We start from the raw sequence: 18,196 nt of genomic DNA on the forward strand, positions 1-18,196 counted from the left end.
ACATCCTCTGGCTAGGAGTTCCATAGTTTGACTGTGCAGTGTGTGAAGAAATACTCTTTTTTTTTGTTTGTTTGAAACCTGCTGCCTATTAATTTCATGTGGTGACCTTTAATTCTTGCATTAGCAGAAGTAAATAATACTTCCTTATTTACTTTCTCCACACCAGTCACGACTTTATAGAATTCTATCATATCCACCAATAGTCTTCTCTTTTCCGACCTGAAGAGTCTGAGTCTTATTAATCCCTCTTCATATGGGGTAAGTTCCATTTCCCTAATCGTTGTTGCTCACCTCGGTAGTTTTTCCAATTCCAATATCTTTCTTAAGATGGGATGACTGGATCTGCACACAGATTTCAAGATGTAGGTGTACCATGCATCTGTCTTCTATCTTGTCTATCCTGTTACTAATGATTCCTAACATTGCCTGCTTTTTTCTGGCTGCCACTGCACATGGAGTGAATATTTTCAGAGAACTATGACTCCAGGACACAATGACTCCAAGATCTCTTTCTTGATAGGTAACAGCTAATTTCAACCCCTTCATTTCATGTGTATTCTTGGGATTATGTTTTCCAGCGTGCATTACTTCACATTTGTACCATAGGAGCTTCCACAATATTTTCTAAAATACAAGTTAAAACCATATAAATATGATTTGAAAGGCTTAATTTTATGATAAAATCTACAAGACTCTGGGAGAAAATGGGGGAAGACCAAAACTTTGAGCACAGGTATTGCTGATAACACTGGAAGCTGTATTTTATACAATAGAATATGTTCTGTCATGTAAGGGGGTGAATTAATAATGTGGTTTGCACTGCCTTAAGTTGTGAATTTCTACATGGCATTAAGTATAGTGGAATATGCTTTGTAGTATCACTGTAACCAAACCAAGACTAATCCAGAAATGCAGGAAAAAACAGTAGTTGAAACAGCATCATGGGGTTTTATTTGTCCTTATTTTACACCTATTGACTGTGAAGAAAATGTAATCCTCCTTCTGCCAGACATTGGCAAGGTCTGAACTCAGTACTTTCCACACTAAAGAACCTATCACCTCCACCTGAGCAAAACAAGAAATTAAATTAGAAAGCAATAGCTGTAGACTGCTTCTCTCCATCCCCCAGTGGAGGGGCCACAACATGCCCTTTATAATTGTGTTATATTTGCACTCTGTGGTCCAGCTGGTGAGCTTATCATATACACCGACACAGTGATTAAAAGTTCGTGTCAGTTCCTCCAGCTTCTCTGTGTATCTACAACAGGTGCAGCAGGTGAGAGCAGAGTCTGTATGCTGAATAACTTGACTCCTTCCTTGCATCTGGTAAGGGGTATTTGCTCACTATTTATCCTTGGGATGAGGCAGGAGCAAGGATGTAATTGTGTCTTGCTGACACATGTCCTTTTCATGGGTTCCTCCTTGGAAAGTGCAGCTACAGGTCATCTGTTATTATGGGGCTGTGTCTAATTGCCCCATGCAGGAATGCACTGTAGCCATTCTGTATGTTTAAAGAATTATATCATGATCAAATATCAAAAGCAGAAATGTTCTAGATTATAATGAAATATTTTAGTTTTCCTGGCCTTAAATTTAAAACCAAAACATTAGAATATTCAGTTTCCAAGTCTCAGATCACACAAAGGGTCATAAAAAAGGATCAGCATTTACATCTGTTTCTGTAACTATGAGAAAAGAAGAATGGCACGCAATAAAGCATCTTCATCCTGATGCCAGTACATAGAAAACATGGGCTCACATTAATCCCAAAGATGAGAAAACAAGGAAATCTATCAAGGCTCATATCTGGATTACAAAAATTAGTAACAAAGTTGAGAAATAATCTTTCCAATTTAGCCTCTCATAGATCATTATAAACTCCACTATGGGAATAGGCCAATCGCACAAGAAGTACATTTTCAATCTGTTGCAACAGTGAGCTTTAATTTTGTGAATGTGTGGCCCTAAGAATCCCTCCATGTTCACAGGCATTAGGTTCACTGTTGTGTAACAATTCTCTCTCTCCCTCTCTCTCTCTCTCTCACACACACACACACACGCACACTATACTTAATACCACTTTCACAGTATTTATCCATAAATGATGTAACATGAGATCCCTGATAAAAACTGATGTCACAATGATACTCATATCATTGCATGATTTATGTACTGATTTTATTTAAGGAGGTGTGTGTCTTGTACAGAAAATGTGTTTAATGTCAGTCACCAACCAAAAGAAAAAAAGCCAAGTTTCTTCAAGACAAGAGGTAAGATGTGTATCTCTGGAAAATGCAAATTAACCATTGAAAGCCAATGCAATAGAAGCCCCATTTACATTTGAAATCCATAGGAAAGGAGCACATAGCTAAAAACAAGAGACACTGGTTGTACTGTCTCTGGGGAGATACAGTGAACTTTCGTGATACAAGTGGAAGGAAAGGAGGCATCCCTCTAACTGCACACTGTCCATGCAGAAAGCATTTACAGTCATGAAAACAGGATCTGAGCCTAACTTGGTGAAATACTGCAAAAAGATCTTTGATGTGAAAAAGGTTCTATTGACAGATGGTTAGCCTGGCAAAGTTTAGTCTCTAGGAACTGTGTTATGAGTTCGCTTTATATGTAAACTTTCAGTTCTCATTATCCTTACTCACTCTCTCTTATATCTTAGTTTTTAATACACTTATGATTGTTTTCGCTGTCTTTCTCTATCCCTGGAGATGATCCTCAGTTGGTTTAGACAAGCTGATATGCACACTCCCCCTGCAGCAACTCTGAAGTTTTAAACTTTGAAGTACCGGCACACATCTAGCCGCGGTGCACCTGCCAGTACTTTGAAGTGCCAGGCAACTTCGAAGTCCCTTTACTCCTCAAAATTCAAAGTTGCCGCAGTGTTGGGGGGGCAGAATTTGTTTAATGAAGTGCTGCCTATGCACGCCAGCACTTCATTAGTAAACTCACAACACCCTAATTACCATCCTTCCTTCAAAGGAAGGTGGTAGTGTAGACAAGCCCTAAGTGTACTCCCCAGTACATAAGTTCTTTCTTCACATTCAGCTTCTCTCCTGAAAGTTCAAGCAACAGCCCTTCCTCCACATTCTCTACTTATGGAACACTTCTTTTCTTTGTTTTTTAATTCAGTTCATGACCTTCAAACACATGCCTTCTCCATTTCCATATTTACCACTTCACCTTGTTGGGAACCAAATGCTCTATACATTAATAAAGATCTTGCATCAGAGGTTATTCCCAGAATCCAAGCCATAGATACAGAAGAAGCAGCTCAAGAATTAGTCTCCAAAACCAGAATACTGTGAAATCCAGTGTTCCAATATCCAATGTCCAAGGCCACCCACCTGGCCAGCTAACCAACCAAACACTGATTTTGATCTTATTCCAGTTTAGCTTGAAAAATTATATTGATTCCATTACATGGTATTGCCAAACATGGAAAACCTAACCAATAAAAACTAGAAAGATGATACATTTGTGCCATTGTCATGAAACTGACACAAAAATGAATTAGTTCTCCATAGAAATAAGCAGTAATATTGCAGGAACAGAAACTCTAAAAGAATGCTGACTGATAAGACAATGGAATGGGGAAAATGTCCCTTAAGATGTAACACAAATTAGTGCAATTAAAAGCTTTCTGCAAAGTACAGGATAGCTAATTAAGAAGAATGTTAGTTATATCAAAATATGCAGCTTAAATCAAACAGCATTAAAAACAAAGGTAAGCAGCAAGACAAAAGAAGTCAAGTGATGGAAAAGAACTTGAGCTATGCAGTTTCATACAGTGCCTGATTTTAACACCTCACCAAGTGCCAAACATCATGGTCACAAAAAAATAAAAAAATAAAAATATCTCAACAACAACAACAAAAGAGCAGAACAGGAACACACAGTAGGAACTGCCATATGGGATCAGAGCAGCAGTCTGTCCACACCAACATCCTGTCATTGAATGAGACCTCAAGTATTTCACAGATGGGTATTGGGATCTCCACACGTTCATCATCTTCTTATGCCCTTATTTCACTTAGTTGACAATGAAGTTTGCATTTCTCATTTTTTTTTCTATTTGATGCAATTTAAATGGTTCTTATTATATATAGCAAGGTCTGCCACAGGCTAGCCCTTTGATGGGAACTGCTCTCACTCTCACCTGCAACAGATCAGCTACCCTCACAACTGACCCTGCTGAACTGAGGATTAGGTGGCCCAGTTCAATTATCAGACCCATTGGGAAAAAAGTTGGGTGATTTCCCAGAAGGGCTGGGAGACCTCAGCTGGGAGGAGAGTTACTTGAGGCAGATTATCTTCTGTGGCAGTTTCTGATGGGAAAAGGCATCAGGAGAGGAGGAAGCTCCTGTGGTAGCACTGGGAAAAGGTCAATGCACAGGTGGATGGTCTAGAGATAGATTGAAAATAGGGCATCAGCCTGGAAAGAACCTGGCTTGTGGGAGGATAGCAGAAAAGAAGTCCAGAAGACTTGAAGTGGATCCAAACCTCCAGGAGAAAGTCTGGAGAGTCAGCAGTCTTTGAATAAATGGGGTAGAAGGATATCCCAAGAGGGGCAGGTGTTTTCATGTTCTGTGTACTTGACAATGCTACCCAACAGAGCTTCAGGAACTCTTCAGGAACACAGGCCTTTTACAAAACCATTATGGGACTAAGGGGGAAAATGAGGCAGACCCATTGCTGTATTGCACCACAGTGGGCCATCATGGAGTGCAGGAAGATGTGCTGCTGCTGTAATATTTTTTAAACTTGCTGAAATCTTGTACTGGGACATCTGATAACAGTTAATCAACATGTTAACCATGTGTTGTGTTTAGAATAGATCCCTTGATGCTACTAAGAGAAGGTAAAAGCACCCACTTTATCTTTTCTGTTAGTCATTGTTTTGTACATCTTTTATGTAGCAACTGATTCACTTCTATGCAAAACAGTATTAATCTTTTCAATATAATAATTTTTATCACCCATTTCTAGACACCCTCTAGTTCAAACAGTTGAGATGTGAGGTCACTGTGAAGTCAGGCTTTCACATGAAGCCACTGATGCAAGGAGACTGACAAAATTACATAATATAATTGCGATATTAGGAAATACAGTCAACAGATTGGCATCAACTATTTTTGGAGCAGTTCTTCCGGCTTGCAGTCCGATCTAAAGTTGGTGGAGTGTAGGAAGACAATCTGCTCACAAAGAATTCTTGAAATTTCATTACTGTACTTTTGTTGAAACTGTTCGGCCACTGAATATAGATCTTCATCACTTAGTTGTCTAAACTCCCAAAGAAATCCAAAAAAGGTACAAATTTTTCACAGTGACTCAAATCAATGTGTACGACCAGATATGATGGAGTCCATAATAATTTAAAAAAAAGCCATTGATTAAACAGTGTCTTTTTGCATCAGATTGAGATGTTAGGCTATATCTGGTGGAAAACTCAGATGAAACGTCAATAACCTGTACTACTGATTTGGACTCAAAAAGACTTGTGTCTCATTGATCACAAATCTTTTGAATATTTTTAGAATGTTGTTCAACATTATCCTTCTCAACATCCAATGTAGCATTGCATATTTCAATGACAAGATGAGTTTCATGGATCATTTTCGTCAGCTTCATCCACATGGATGACATTAAAAGGCATTCATATTTGTACATCTATATCTGAATTTACTTAAGCCCAGTGCAAGCCTGCGCTGTGAGAGATCCAAGCTCACTTAAAGCCTTTTTCACAGACTCCGAATTTTGTGCAACTGGTTCAACACCATCAAGTCATGATGGCCATCTCGTTGTTCATATCCCATGAAGGGAAACAGAGAGATGCTACTTCAGAATTTCCCTCTTTCAAGGACTGCTACTGAAGAGGTTGTACAAATTGCTGGATTGTTCCACAGTACATGATTGCTTTGAAAACTGGAGAAAATATAGTTTGGATTTTGCTCAAGTAGGACTGTTTGTACTCCGTTGTAGTTCCCAGCCATAATGGATCCATTGTCATTGTCTTGACCAATGCAGACTTAAAAATTTAATATGAAGCTTTCCAGAATTTATAATACACAAGGAGCAATTTCTTTTCCTTTTTTTTAATGAAACTATTGAACAAAATCAATTGTTCTTCAGTTGAAATCTTTGAACTTCTGGCAATTTTAACATATCAAACAATCAAAGTCATCTGTTCTTTATGAAAACAGTCTGGAGATGCATCAATAATAATTTAAAAAGTATTTCACATTTCATATCTCTTCAAGAATTGTTCCTTGCACAAATGTCCTACACAGATCAATAAACTTGTTCTGTATTCTGATAGGCAGTTAATGGACTTTGCATTTTTCCAATCTCTTCTAAATCACAAACATGCTTAACATAGCTTGATAAAAGTGGATCATTCTTGATAAAAAGCCCAACTATACCAAGAAAGATTCTGTTGTAGGGTCACTGATATGTTGACTGGAAACAAACAAAGGCAATCCTTGTTCAGACAGAAAAAGAATGACATTCAATATGTGCTCAAGGAGTTTTTTCCAATTATTAGTTTCTATGCAAGAAGTCCAATATCAGGTAAAGAACAAATTATGTCAAACCAATCTGACAGCTTTCTTTGATAGAATAATGAGCCTTGTGGATAAGGGAGAAGTGGTGGATGTGGTATACCTAGACTTTAGAAAGGTACTTGACATGGTCTCGCTTGATACTCATAAATAAACTAGGCAAATACAACTTAGATGGGGCTACTATAAGGTGGGCGAAAAACTGGCTGGATAACCATATTCAGAGAGTAGTTATTAATGGTTCTCAATCCTGCTGGAAAGGTGTAACAAGTGGGGTTCCACAGAGGTCTGTTTTGAAACCAGTTCTGTTCAATATCTTCATCAGCGATTTAGATATTGGCATAGAAAGTACACTTATTAAGCTTGCAGATGATACCAAGCTAGGAGAGGCTGCAACTGCTTTGGAGGATAGGGTCAAAATTCAAAATGATCTGGACAAATTGGAGAAATGCTCTGAGGTAAACAGGATGACACTTAATAAAGACAAATGCAAAGGGCTCCACTTAGGAAGGAACAATCAGTTTCACACCTACAGAATGGGAAGCTACTGCCTAGGAAAGAGTACGGCAGAAAGGGATCTAGGGGTTATAGTGGATCACAAGCTAAATACGAGTCAACAGTGTGATGCTCTTGCAAAAAAAGCAAACATGATTCTGGGATGCATTAACAGATGTGTGGTGAACAAGACATAAGAAGTCATTCTTCCACTTTACTCTGCACTGGTTAGGCCTCAGTTGGAGTATTGTGTCCAGTTCTGGGCACCACATTTTAAGAAGGATGTGGAGAAATTGGAAAGGGTCCAGAAAAGAGCAACAAGAACGATCAAAGGTCTAGAGAACATGACCTACGAAAAAAGACTGAAAAAATTGGGCTTGTTTAGTTCGGAAAAAAGAAGATTGAGGGGGAACATGATAGCAGTTGTTAGTTATCTAAAAGGGTGTCATTAGGAGGAGGGAGAGAACTTGTTCTTCTTGGCCTCTGAGCATAGAACAAGAAGCAATGGGCTTAAACTGCAGCAAGGGAGGTTTAGGTTGGACATTAGGAAAAAGTTCCTAACTGTTAGGGTGGTCAGACAGTGGAATAAATTGCCTAGGGAGGTTGTGGAATCTCCATTTCTGGAGATATTTAAGAACAGGTTAGATAAATGTCTATCAGGAATGGTCTAGACAGTACTTGAGCCTGCCATGAGGGCAGGGGGCTGGTCTTGATGACCTCTCAAGGTCCCTTCCAGTCCTAGTATTCTATGATTCTATGATACACTGATCTTCCTTCCTATGTCCTTATCTCCAAATACCATTGTTTTTGTTTTACTGATGTTCATAATCAGTCCATACCGCTTCCCTTCCTCGTTTAGCACTTTCACCATTCTTGCTAGCTTCTCCTCATATTACTCAATAACTATATCATCTGCGAATCTCAAGTTGTTAATTCTTATCCCGTTCACTGATATCCCTTCTTTCTCTTCCCTGATCTTCTCTATTGCTCCCTCTTGATGTGTCATGAAGATACGCAGTGATATTGGATCTCCTTGTCTCGTACCTCTACTCATTCTAAACTAACTTCCCAATCTCTGCACATTCTCACCACTGCCTCTGCGTTGTCACTGATATCCTTCAACAACCATATCAGTTTGCTATTCCACTCTGTACGATTCCAACACCGCTCAAGTCACTTTCTCATTTATACTGTCAAATGCCTTCTGAAAATCGATGAAGCAAGTATAGATGTTCTTGTTCTTTTGTCGAGCTTTCTCCGCTGTCAATCTCATAACGTAGAATCATTAATCACAGAAGCTACTCCAGTTTACACACAGATGAAAACTTGGATGACCGAAAAAATTGGCAAAAGCCCAAGTTCCCAAAATGATTTAAATCATTTTTTGCTGATATATATATAGCTTCTTTTGTTGTCTTTGTTATAGCTGCAAGGTGGATGATAAATGGAAATAAATTGGTAGAAAAAGAGTCAAAATTTGAGGTCTCTGTCTCCTGAGGCCTGGGCGAAATGGTCCTCCTGGCCCCACCTCTGATAGGGCATGACAGACAAGGAGAGATAAGATTGTCCATGACCACTGCTGGCTCTGCACTGTTCACATTTTTCATATGAAGTGTTAATGTGATTTGCTTCACAGTGATTAATGGTGACATGAAAAATCTGTTGCCACTTTGCTCTGTGGCTGTTGCTTCCCATTTGCTGGGGTCAAACTTGAAAGCATATTATGGAGACAACAGAGCCTTTAAATCATTTAGCCTGGCCACCATGGCTACATCTACACGCGAAGCCAACATCGAAATAGGCTATTTCGATGAATAACGTCTACATGTCCTCCAGGGCTGGCAACGTCGATGTTCAACTTCGACGTTGCGCGGCACCACATCGAAATAGGCGCTGCGAGGGAACGTCTACACGCCAAAGTAGCACACATCGAAATAAGGGTGCCAGGCACAGCTGCAGACAGGGTCACAGGGCGGACTCAACAGCAAGCCACTCCCTTAAAGGGCCCCTCCCAGACACACTTGCACTAAACAACACAAGATACACAGAGCCGACAACTGGTTGCAGACCCTGTGCCTGCAGCATGGATCCCCAGCTGCCGCAGCAGCAGCCAGAAGCCCTGGGCTAAGGGCTGCTGCCCACGGTGACCATAAAGCCCCGCAGGGGCTGGAGAGAGAGCATCTCTCAACCCCCCAGCTGATGGCCGCCATGGAGGACCCGGCAATTTCGACGTTGCGGGACGCGGATCGTCTACACGGTCCCTACTTCAACGTTGAACGTCAAAGTAGGGCGCTATTCCGATCCCCTCATGAGGTTAGCGACTTCGACGTCTCGCTGCCTAACATCGAAGTTAACTTCGAAATAGCGCCCGACGCGTGTAGCCGCGACGGGCGCTATTTCGAAGTTAGTGCCGCTACTTCGAAGTAGCATGCACGTGTAGACACAGCTCATAAGAACAGGTGCCTCGCTTAGCTGACCACAAATCTGGCCATGGGTACTCTTCAGTCAGCCATATAAATGAGATGCCCAGATCAGCACAGCTGAGCTTTTATGAACGTATTTTGAAAGCTAGATATCCAAGAGCAGTTAAGGCTGTTGATACTGGAAATCTTGTTCTACCTTTGATTCCACATATAGACTGAAGACAGTACATATGGAACTATCGCTTTTCCTACAGTGGCAGCATGTGTTCATATCTCACAATCACATGGAAGTATTGTAAGTTTGATTGCCAGATAGACATTAGCGAATTGCTTATTTTAACTCCCCCTTGCTCCAGAGGCAGCCTGACAATATTCCAAATGCAGAGCTGGCCTTGGCTATGTGATGGGTAATTTTGATCAGCTGTGCATTCTGTGACCACACACATGCTAGGGGCAAAACTTGTCCAAGGAGTTGAGGAGTTCTGTTGATCTTGACAACTGGATAGACCTCTATCAGACAGGTAGCCGTGTTAGTCTGTATCTGCAAAAAACAAGAAGTCTTGTGGCAACTTATAGAGTAGCAGAATTTTTGGAGTGTAAGTTTCATGGGCAAAGACCCACTTCGTCAGATGGATAGGCCTGAGCATTTCCCAGCAGAAGTTGGTACAATACTTCCATTTTCTTTGTCTGACTGTGATTTGACTGCACGAGCAAAGTGATCACTTACATAGCAAACATCAGTTGAGCAACCAGTTCACATTCATCAGCAAATAGAAGACCCTGACTCCACCACTTTTGCATTAGCATGGAAGCACTGCAGAATAAATAACTGCCCCATTCGTGTGCAATTGGATATTCTCTCCCAAACTTATGAAATGCCCACTAGTCTCACCAGAGATCACCAGAGGGGATGGGGAAGAGAAGCCCAAACCACTCTGTACCTGTCTGGAGAGGGACCCTGCACCACACTTCAGTCAGCCAGATGTGATCCAGGCCCCTGAGGGCCACTGGAGGGAAAGCCGCAACTCAATGCCTCTGCCTCCTTCCCCCACTCTCAGAAATATGCAGGCACAGCAATAGGGCCAGCCCCACTCCCAGCTACCCTGACATGAGAGGAGGAGGAGGAGGAAGAGTCGGGTGTGGGCTGGTCTTGAGGGAGGAGCTATTGATCCAGCTGGTGCAGGGCGGAGTCAGTGAAGTCAGTGGCGGCAGCATCCAGAGCCGCAGAGGAACCCTTGAAGAGTCACATGCAGCTCCAAAACCACACGTTGCCAACCCCTGCTTTAGGCAAAATGAATTATGAGACATATGATTTTAAAGTTATAATCAACTGACTATATATTCTACTTCTGTGCATATCTCTCTCCTGTATGTGAAGTTAAAAATATGGAGTGTAAACCCATTTATTAATCTACAATTGTGAATGAGAGCCATTAGTCATACTTAAGGGATTAATGTCCCAGTGCTCAAGGCAACTGTCTGTAAATGGCTTTGTTTTTCCTGTGAGGCCAAACTGGGGTTAGTCCTACAGAGACAGGTGACCAGCCCACCTGATGCTGGAACCCATTTTGAGTTTAGCACTTTTTCATTCATGGTGAGAACTGTTTGAACTGACCACAAAGAATTCCTGCCATGGGCAAAAGGGATAGAAAGGTGAGAAACCAACCTATGGGGGAGTTGTCTGATACCAGGAGACAGCTGCTTCCCACATAAGATGCCTGCTACAAACATCTGTGACTGAACAGGAGGAAGGATTAGGCCCAAGTTTAGAGGCTGCTTAGCTTGTGAAAAACATCATTAGACTCACTATTAGGGTAAGATTTTGCATGTAACAAGTTTCCAAGTGTGTTAGGTTTAATTGGCATGTTTTGTTTATTTTGGCTTCGTAGCTTACTTTGATCTATCAGTTTTCATTTGCAGTTGCTTAAATCCTACTTTTCAAACTTAATAAAAACACTTATTTATTACCAAATCCAGTGTAAATAATTGTTACAAGGACAGAGTTGGGAGCAGCCACTGTGCACATCTCTCTTTCACCGATTAAAAGGACGAATAAATCCCCTCCCCATGTAAAACTTACGTACAGAGCAAGGGGGATTTATTTGGGATTTTGGTTGCTTTGCAGGGCATGCTCCTGAATGCTGTCAAGGCCCTATAGCTAAGCAGAATGAAGTCCAGACAAGTAATATATATGTACACAAGTATCAGAGGGGTAGCCGTGTTAGTCTGGATCTGTAACAGCAACGAAGGGTCCTGTGGCACCTTATAGACTAACAGAAAAGTTTTGAGCATGAGCTTTCGTGAGCACAGACTCACTTCATCAGATGCTGGTCTTGGAAATCTGCAGGGCCAGGTATAAATAAGCCAGAGCAAGGCTGGGGATAACAAGGTTAGCTCAGTAAGCAAGGGTGAGGCTTACTACCAGCAGTTGATCTGGAGGTGTGAACACCAAGGGAGGGGAAGCTGCTATACACCATACCACAGTCACTCTAACTCAGGGACCCATCCATGCAACAAACCTCATTGCCAGCTCTGCCCACATATCTACACCAGCAACACTGTTACAGGACCTAACGAGATCAGCCACACCATCGTGGGTTCATTCAGCTGCACATCTACCAATATAATTTATGCCACCATGTGCCAGCAATGCCCCTCTGCTATATACATTGGACAAACTGGACAGTCCCTACATAAAAGAGTAAACGTACACAAATCAGATATTAGAAATGGCAATATACAAAAAAACATAGGAGAGCACTTCAATCTCCCAGGCCACACAGTAACAGACTTAAAAGTAGCTATCCTACAGCAAAAACATTTCAGGACCAGACTGCAAAGAGAAATTGCTGAGCAACAATTCATCTGTAAAGTCGATGCCCTCAGCTCTGGCTTAAACAAAGACTGCAAATGGCTGGCTAAATACAAAAGCAGCTTCCCCTCCCTTGGTGTTCACACCTCCAAATCAACTGCTGGTAGTAAGCCTCACCCTTGCTGACTGAGCTAACCTTGTTACTCCCACCCTTGCTCTGGCGTATTTATACCTGGCCCTGCAGATTTCCAAGACCAGCATCTGATGAAGTGAGTCTGTGCTCACGAAAGCTCATGATCAAAACTTTTCTGTTAGTCTATAAGGTGCCACAGGACCCTTCGTTGCTGTTATATAGGTACACAGTCACACTTTTTCACACACTAATTTAATAGCATTGATTTCACACATTTGAAAACTACTATGAACCAATTTAGCTGGGAGGAAGAATTTAATCAGAAAAGTATAAATGATAATTGGGAATCATTTGAGAAAACCATACCACATGCCCCAAAGCCACAATCCCAGCACTAAGGAAGAAGGCTGTGCTAGTCAGAAAATGAACCTGGTATAGATAGGAAATGAAAGCAGCTGTAAAAATAATAGGTTACAAATTGAAGAAAGGGGAAGTTGATTGTAAGGAATATAAATCAGAAGGTAGGAATTGTAGAAAATTATAAAGGGAGTTCAAGGGATACAAGGAAACATCTACAGCTAGCAGAATTAAGTAGAATAACACAAGGAACGAAAGGATTCCTGCCTCTTGCTGGTCAGCCAGTCCCAGACAGGTAACCAGCCCCCCTGCAGCTGGCCCCAGCTGGTTAGCACAATGTTCCAGTTATCTGAGTGCTGGGTGACCAATCTTTAACTGTAATAGCTGTGTTTTTCTAAACAATATGCTCTAGGAGTTCTATGGGGACGTTCTATGGCTTGTGATATACAGGTCAGGCTAGAGCAGGGGCATGCAATTATATTTACCTGTGCCCCCGGAGGTATTGGGCAATCACAGCTAATGACAGACGACTGTTCACAGCCAATGGAAACGATGGGAAATAGCACAGCCCAGGACATTGCTTTCCACAGTTCCCATTGGCTGCAAACAGCAATCCGCAGCTAGTGAGAGAGCTGTGATCCCTGATACCAGCATAGGCTCAGGTAAATATAGAGGTTGGGGCCCACCAGGGACTGGATCCAGCCCATAAGCTGGTATTTGCCCACACCTGGACTAGATGATCACAGTGGTCTCTTCTTTTGTGAGAAACTATGAATCTATCAAGCTACTGTGGGGGATGACTCTTGTTAGTTTTTATGGAGAACAGTATTAGCTTCCATAGTCTTTAGCAGCTTCTTTACTCGTCTGAAAGAAGCAGCCAACAAAATATGAATGAAATTCACAAATGGCGGCCTGAGACTGGTTGTACACACCACTAAGGGGAAAAAATGACTACAAAGGGCAAGCACCGGAGCTACCCAACTGTCTTCAGGCTCCTGCAAGGTGTAGGTTAGAGGTGGGGAACTTTTTCTGACTTTGGGGACCAATGACCCATAAAAAAATCAATGGGGCCACACAAGTGAGAAGTAAGAAATAAAAAGCCCTCACAGATGTCGTCAAAGACTGAAAAACTAATAAAACTCCTCACATTCCCCTCACACACCAGCCCCAGAGCCTAAGGGAGGCAGGGCTAGGACATTTGTGGGCCTAAGGGTGCCAACAGCCACCACATGCCTGGGAGCAAAGGAGGGAGCCAGCTCTCTGCCCCTGGAAGAGGTGGGGCCAAGGGCAAATGGGGCATGGCTTAAGGCAGTCAGCCCTGCCCCCTCCTCCACTTTGTGCTTCACGGTGGCACAGCACTTTGTGGTGTTCTAAAGGGGCCAGGAGCTCCTGCCACCATCCCTGGTACTGCAGTGGTGGCTGAAGCTCCCAGGCCCCTTCAAAATATTGGACCTGGAGGCAACCTTTTTTTGCACCCTCAACAGTGGACCTGCATGAGTCCCTCTAGGCTCTGGGGTGGGGTCAAGAATTAGGGGTTCAGTGTGGGAGGGGGCAGCCAAAAAGTGGGCTTGGGGAAGTGTGCTCTGGGCAGGAGGGAGGGTGCAAGAACAGGCTGCAAGTGGGCAGTCAGGGCAAGAGTGAGGTGCAGGAATGGGATGTGGGGGTGGGGGGCGCTGGAGGAGGTGCAGTAGCAGGCTGTGGGTGTTGGGTCTGATTAGGAGGGACTGCAGGAGAGGAGTGGGGGTCTGGAAGGGAGAGGGATGCAGAGAAAGATGGGGGTGTCGGGTCTGGATGGGAGGAAGGGTACCGGAGGGTTTGGGGTACAAGGTCTGTAAGCGAGTGGTCAGGTGGGCATGAGGGTTCTGGGAGGGAAAGGGAAGGAGCAAGGTAGAAATGGGGGTCTGGGCAGGAGGGAGGGTGCATGATGGGGTGCAGAAGCTGGCTGGGAGCATGGGGTCTGGGCAACAGGGGCACAGCTTACCTGGGCAGCACCCCCATGACACAAGTCTGTGTCCCTCAACCCCGCTCCCAGCACTGCTCTCCACTGCTCTAATTGGCCAGAATTCTGGCCAATCAGAGCAGTGGGAGAAAGCCTCTGGGCAGCACTGCCACTCTGCCCACTTGTTCCCAGACTGGGGGAAAGGCAGCCAGCAGCAGTGGTGTCACATAGAGCTGCTTCCTGCCCACCCCCACCCTCAAGCAGGGCTGGATCTGACCCAGCTTGCCTGATCCTGCCCACAATGTTTGTGGCTCCACACCTCCCACCCCACCATGAGCCAGATGCTGGTGAGAGGAGCCCCAAGCAAGTCGGTCCAACCCTAAACCTGTGGTGAATTACATGGCATTCTAAGACTAGTGACCAGAAAAGTGGGGGCAGGGGAGGGAGCTTGAGAGATATAATCTACAGATATTTTCTCCACCACTTTCAAATTTCCATGATTTATAGACCAAGAAACACATTTGTTTCACCTCTCACATCCAAAGATGTTTAATCAATGTTTGATTTAATAGGTGCATTTTATCTATCGTATTTACAACTCACAGAAAATTAGAAACTTGTACACTGGGTGTTAGTAAACAAACTGTCAGATTTGCTGTTGTCGCCATGGACACAAAAGTCCATTTTGTGACTATATCCCAAGAAACACTCAGTTAAATCTGGATTCAAAAAAAATCAGTACAGTCTCAAGTGTCTGCTGTATGTATTTACTGGTACACTGATACCGAGTCAGTTTTTGACCCTGAACTGCAAATGTCCTCAGTTTTGATTAAAATCTGATCTGCAGCTGGCTGATTCTAATTTAAATGTCTCATTGATGGCTAGTATATTATATTACCTGAGTATATACAGAGGAATGGTGTTGCAACCAGCCTCAGTAAACTCAACATAAATGAGCAGTGCTCGTTAATCTACTATTATAAGAATCTAGCAGCAAAGTGTTTTTCGCAACAGATGAATTATTTAAAATAGATAACTCTTATGTCCCATCCAAATCTTTCCTATTACACTCTACAGACCACAGGACAGACTCTCATCCAAAGGCCCTCACTTGTGAAAATCCCCAGTGTATGTAATTTGACAGGGTCTGCACTTAGGGCTGAAACCAAAGCATACTGAAGTCAATCACGGGAGTCAGTCTTTGGTGACTACAACTTTTAGCAGTAACTTTTTGTTTATGTTTTCTTTGTTTGTATTTCTGTTTACAGTTATAGGACTTCCTCTGCATCTTATGCTATCCAAAATAGATACTGGACTAATCTCAGCCCTGAAGTATATGCCTGAAATTTACAATGAAGTCAATAAGAGCTGTGTCCATCATAAAGTATGAATTTGGCCCTCTATATTTTCAGCTTTGTACTTGAGCACTCTCTTACTATGGTTAGAAGCACATAATTTAGTTTCTAAATAGTTACATTTTCCTCATTGTTATACACCCAGAACTTCTTATGTATCTTGTGCTGTATAACACATACATATCTTGTGTATCTTGTTGTACTTGAAGCATTTTGTATTTTTAAACCAGATAATATATGCTTTCCCCTTACAGAACTATATAACAAATCTATAACCACTAACTGTAAATCTCTACTCATTCTGGCTGTCTGGACAGGGTTCCCTTGAAATGGTTAACACGATTTTCAATCAACATTTTTTTTTTGTTGACGTTCCCATGTCAGAGAAACTGCCAAGGAGAAAAATAGCATAAATACTTAGTACAAGAAATTCTATTAATAAAATATTGGAGCCAAATTCTGATCTCAGATTAGTGTAAATATGGGATAATCTTTAATCGTTCAAGACATTTCCCTGGATTTATACCAGTGCAACTGAGAACAGAATTTGGCTTCATAGGAGGGAACTCATTCTTGGATTTTATAAACTACATCGGACTTACCCAATGAAGTGTCACTGAATTTTATAGGCTCTTCCTAGTTCCGATGTGGGCAACAGTTCAGCAGGTTAGGAGTCCACATGAGAGGAAATTCACATATTCCCAGTGTTTTAATCATCATTGCACACAAATTATCTGTTGCCTTGTGCAAGGGTCTTCACTTCTGTACCTCAGTTTTCCTACCTGTACAAAGGAGATAATATTATGGGGCATGATAAGGATTACTTGAAGTTTAATCAGTATTTGAGATACTATCCTGTGTGTAAAATGAACTGGTAATAGAGGAGAGGTGTCCGCCCATCACAAACCATATTATTTCAATTAGCAAAGTCAATGATTTAATGAGGATGGCAGCAGGCCATTTTCTGCTAGTGTTAATCCAAAGAAGGAAGCCCTTGGAATGGAATACTAATCATGCAAGACACTTGTGACCTCTGTCCACCAAATTTCCCACAGCCTAATTGCACTATAAAAAAAAGGTGGCACTGAATAGAAGCAGTGGGCAGGGGAGGCACTGGTTCAGTTCAGTACTTCTGATTTCAACTGAAAGCCTCTCTCTCTGCAGAAGGAATGATGAATACACAGACTGTCCTCCCCAAAGGAGGAACTGCCAGCTGGGGCAACTACCTCAACTCACAGAGGAAGGTGCATCTGATGCCTTCCTGAGCCAAAAGAGAATAGAGTCAATCCAGTGCACTGAAGTATCTTCGCTTGCCAAAGAACAGTCCTTAACAAAAGACAGGGTTTGAACCGTTGATGTTTCCATTGACATTGCCCATGATAGTCCTGCTGTATGACACTCATATTGTCAGTGTGACGCTCTTTGCAAGCACTGAAGGTATAAGAAGGAAAGAAATCCTATGTATTTCTACTTGAGTCTGACAATTAAGTACTCCAACATGTCTAAAATAATATACAAAATATACAAAATGGAAAGAATTATTCAAAACAGCAAATCAAATGACTATAACCAAGCAAAGCATTCAATACACTGCAGCAGGCAGACAAGCATAAGTATACTGAACCGCACTGATATTCACCAGGAATGGGAATGCTACAAAAGGTATAAAATTAGAAGTAGCCAGGAGTGCTCTATTTAAATACTACAGCATTTGAGATGGCTGATGCACAACTAAAGTGTCAAGAACTCAAAAAAATGGAACAGCTTTTGGAACCATATTTACATGTCGCCCACCTCAATGTATCTATTAGCTGCAACTAGTGACGGGACTCTTACCTGTGGGCAAGCATAATCTTAATAGCTTGCACTTAACTCTACACTTGCAGATTTCTAAAAGCAGCGTACAGAGGAAGGGAAGTGCCCTTTTGCAGCTGTGGCAACGTGGTACCAAGAGGCAAAGTGACCTGTCAACATGGCAAAGCAAGTCAGTGGCAGAGCTGGGGATGAGGGCCATGTTTCCTGACAGAATTCCTGTCCTCTAACCTCTGGCTCTGCTGGTCCTCAAAGATTTAACATAGTCACAAAGTGTGATAGTAACATAGAGAAAAGA

General features: G+C 42.2%; 1 long non-coding RNA gene across 2 annotated transcripts in view; it reads right to left on the reverse strand.

Annotated features, from left to right (window-relative positions):
* LOC142018695 (uncharacterized) overlaps positions 1–16,856 on the reverse strand; it is a 54,822-nt gene extending 37,966 nt beyond the window's left edge. For both annotated transcript variants that reach the window (XR_012646887.1, XR_012646886.1), the window contains exon 1: positions 16,689–16,856. This is a non-coding gene — a long non-coding RNA (uncharacterized LOC142018695). The remainder of the gene's footprint in view (positions 1–16,688) is intronic.
* Positions 16,857–18,196: the final 1,340 nt, after the last annotated feature.

Source organism: Carettochelys insculpta, chromosome 10 (genome assembly GCF_033958435.1).
Source record: "Carettochelys insculpta isolate YL-2023 chromosome 10, ASM3395843v1, whole genome shotgun sequence".
NCBI classification, from domain to species: Eukaryota; Metazoa; Chordata; order Testudines; family Carettochelyidae; genus Carettochelys; species Carettochelys insculpta.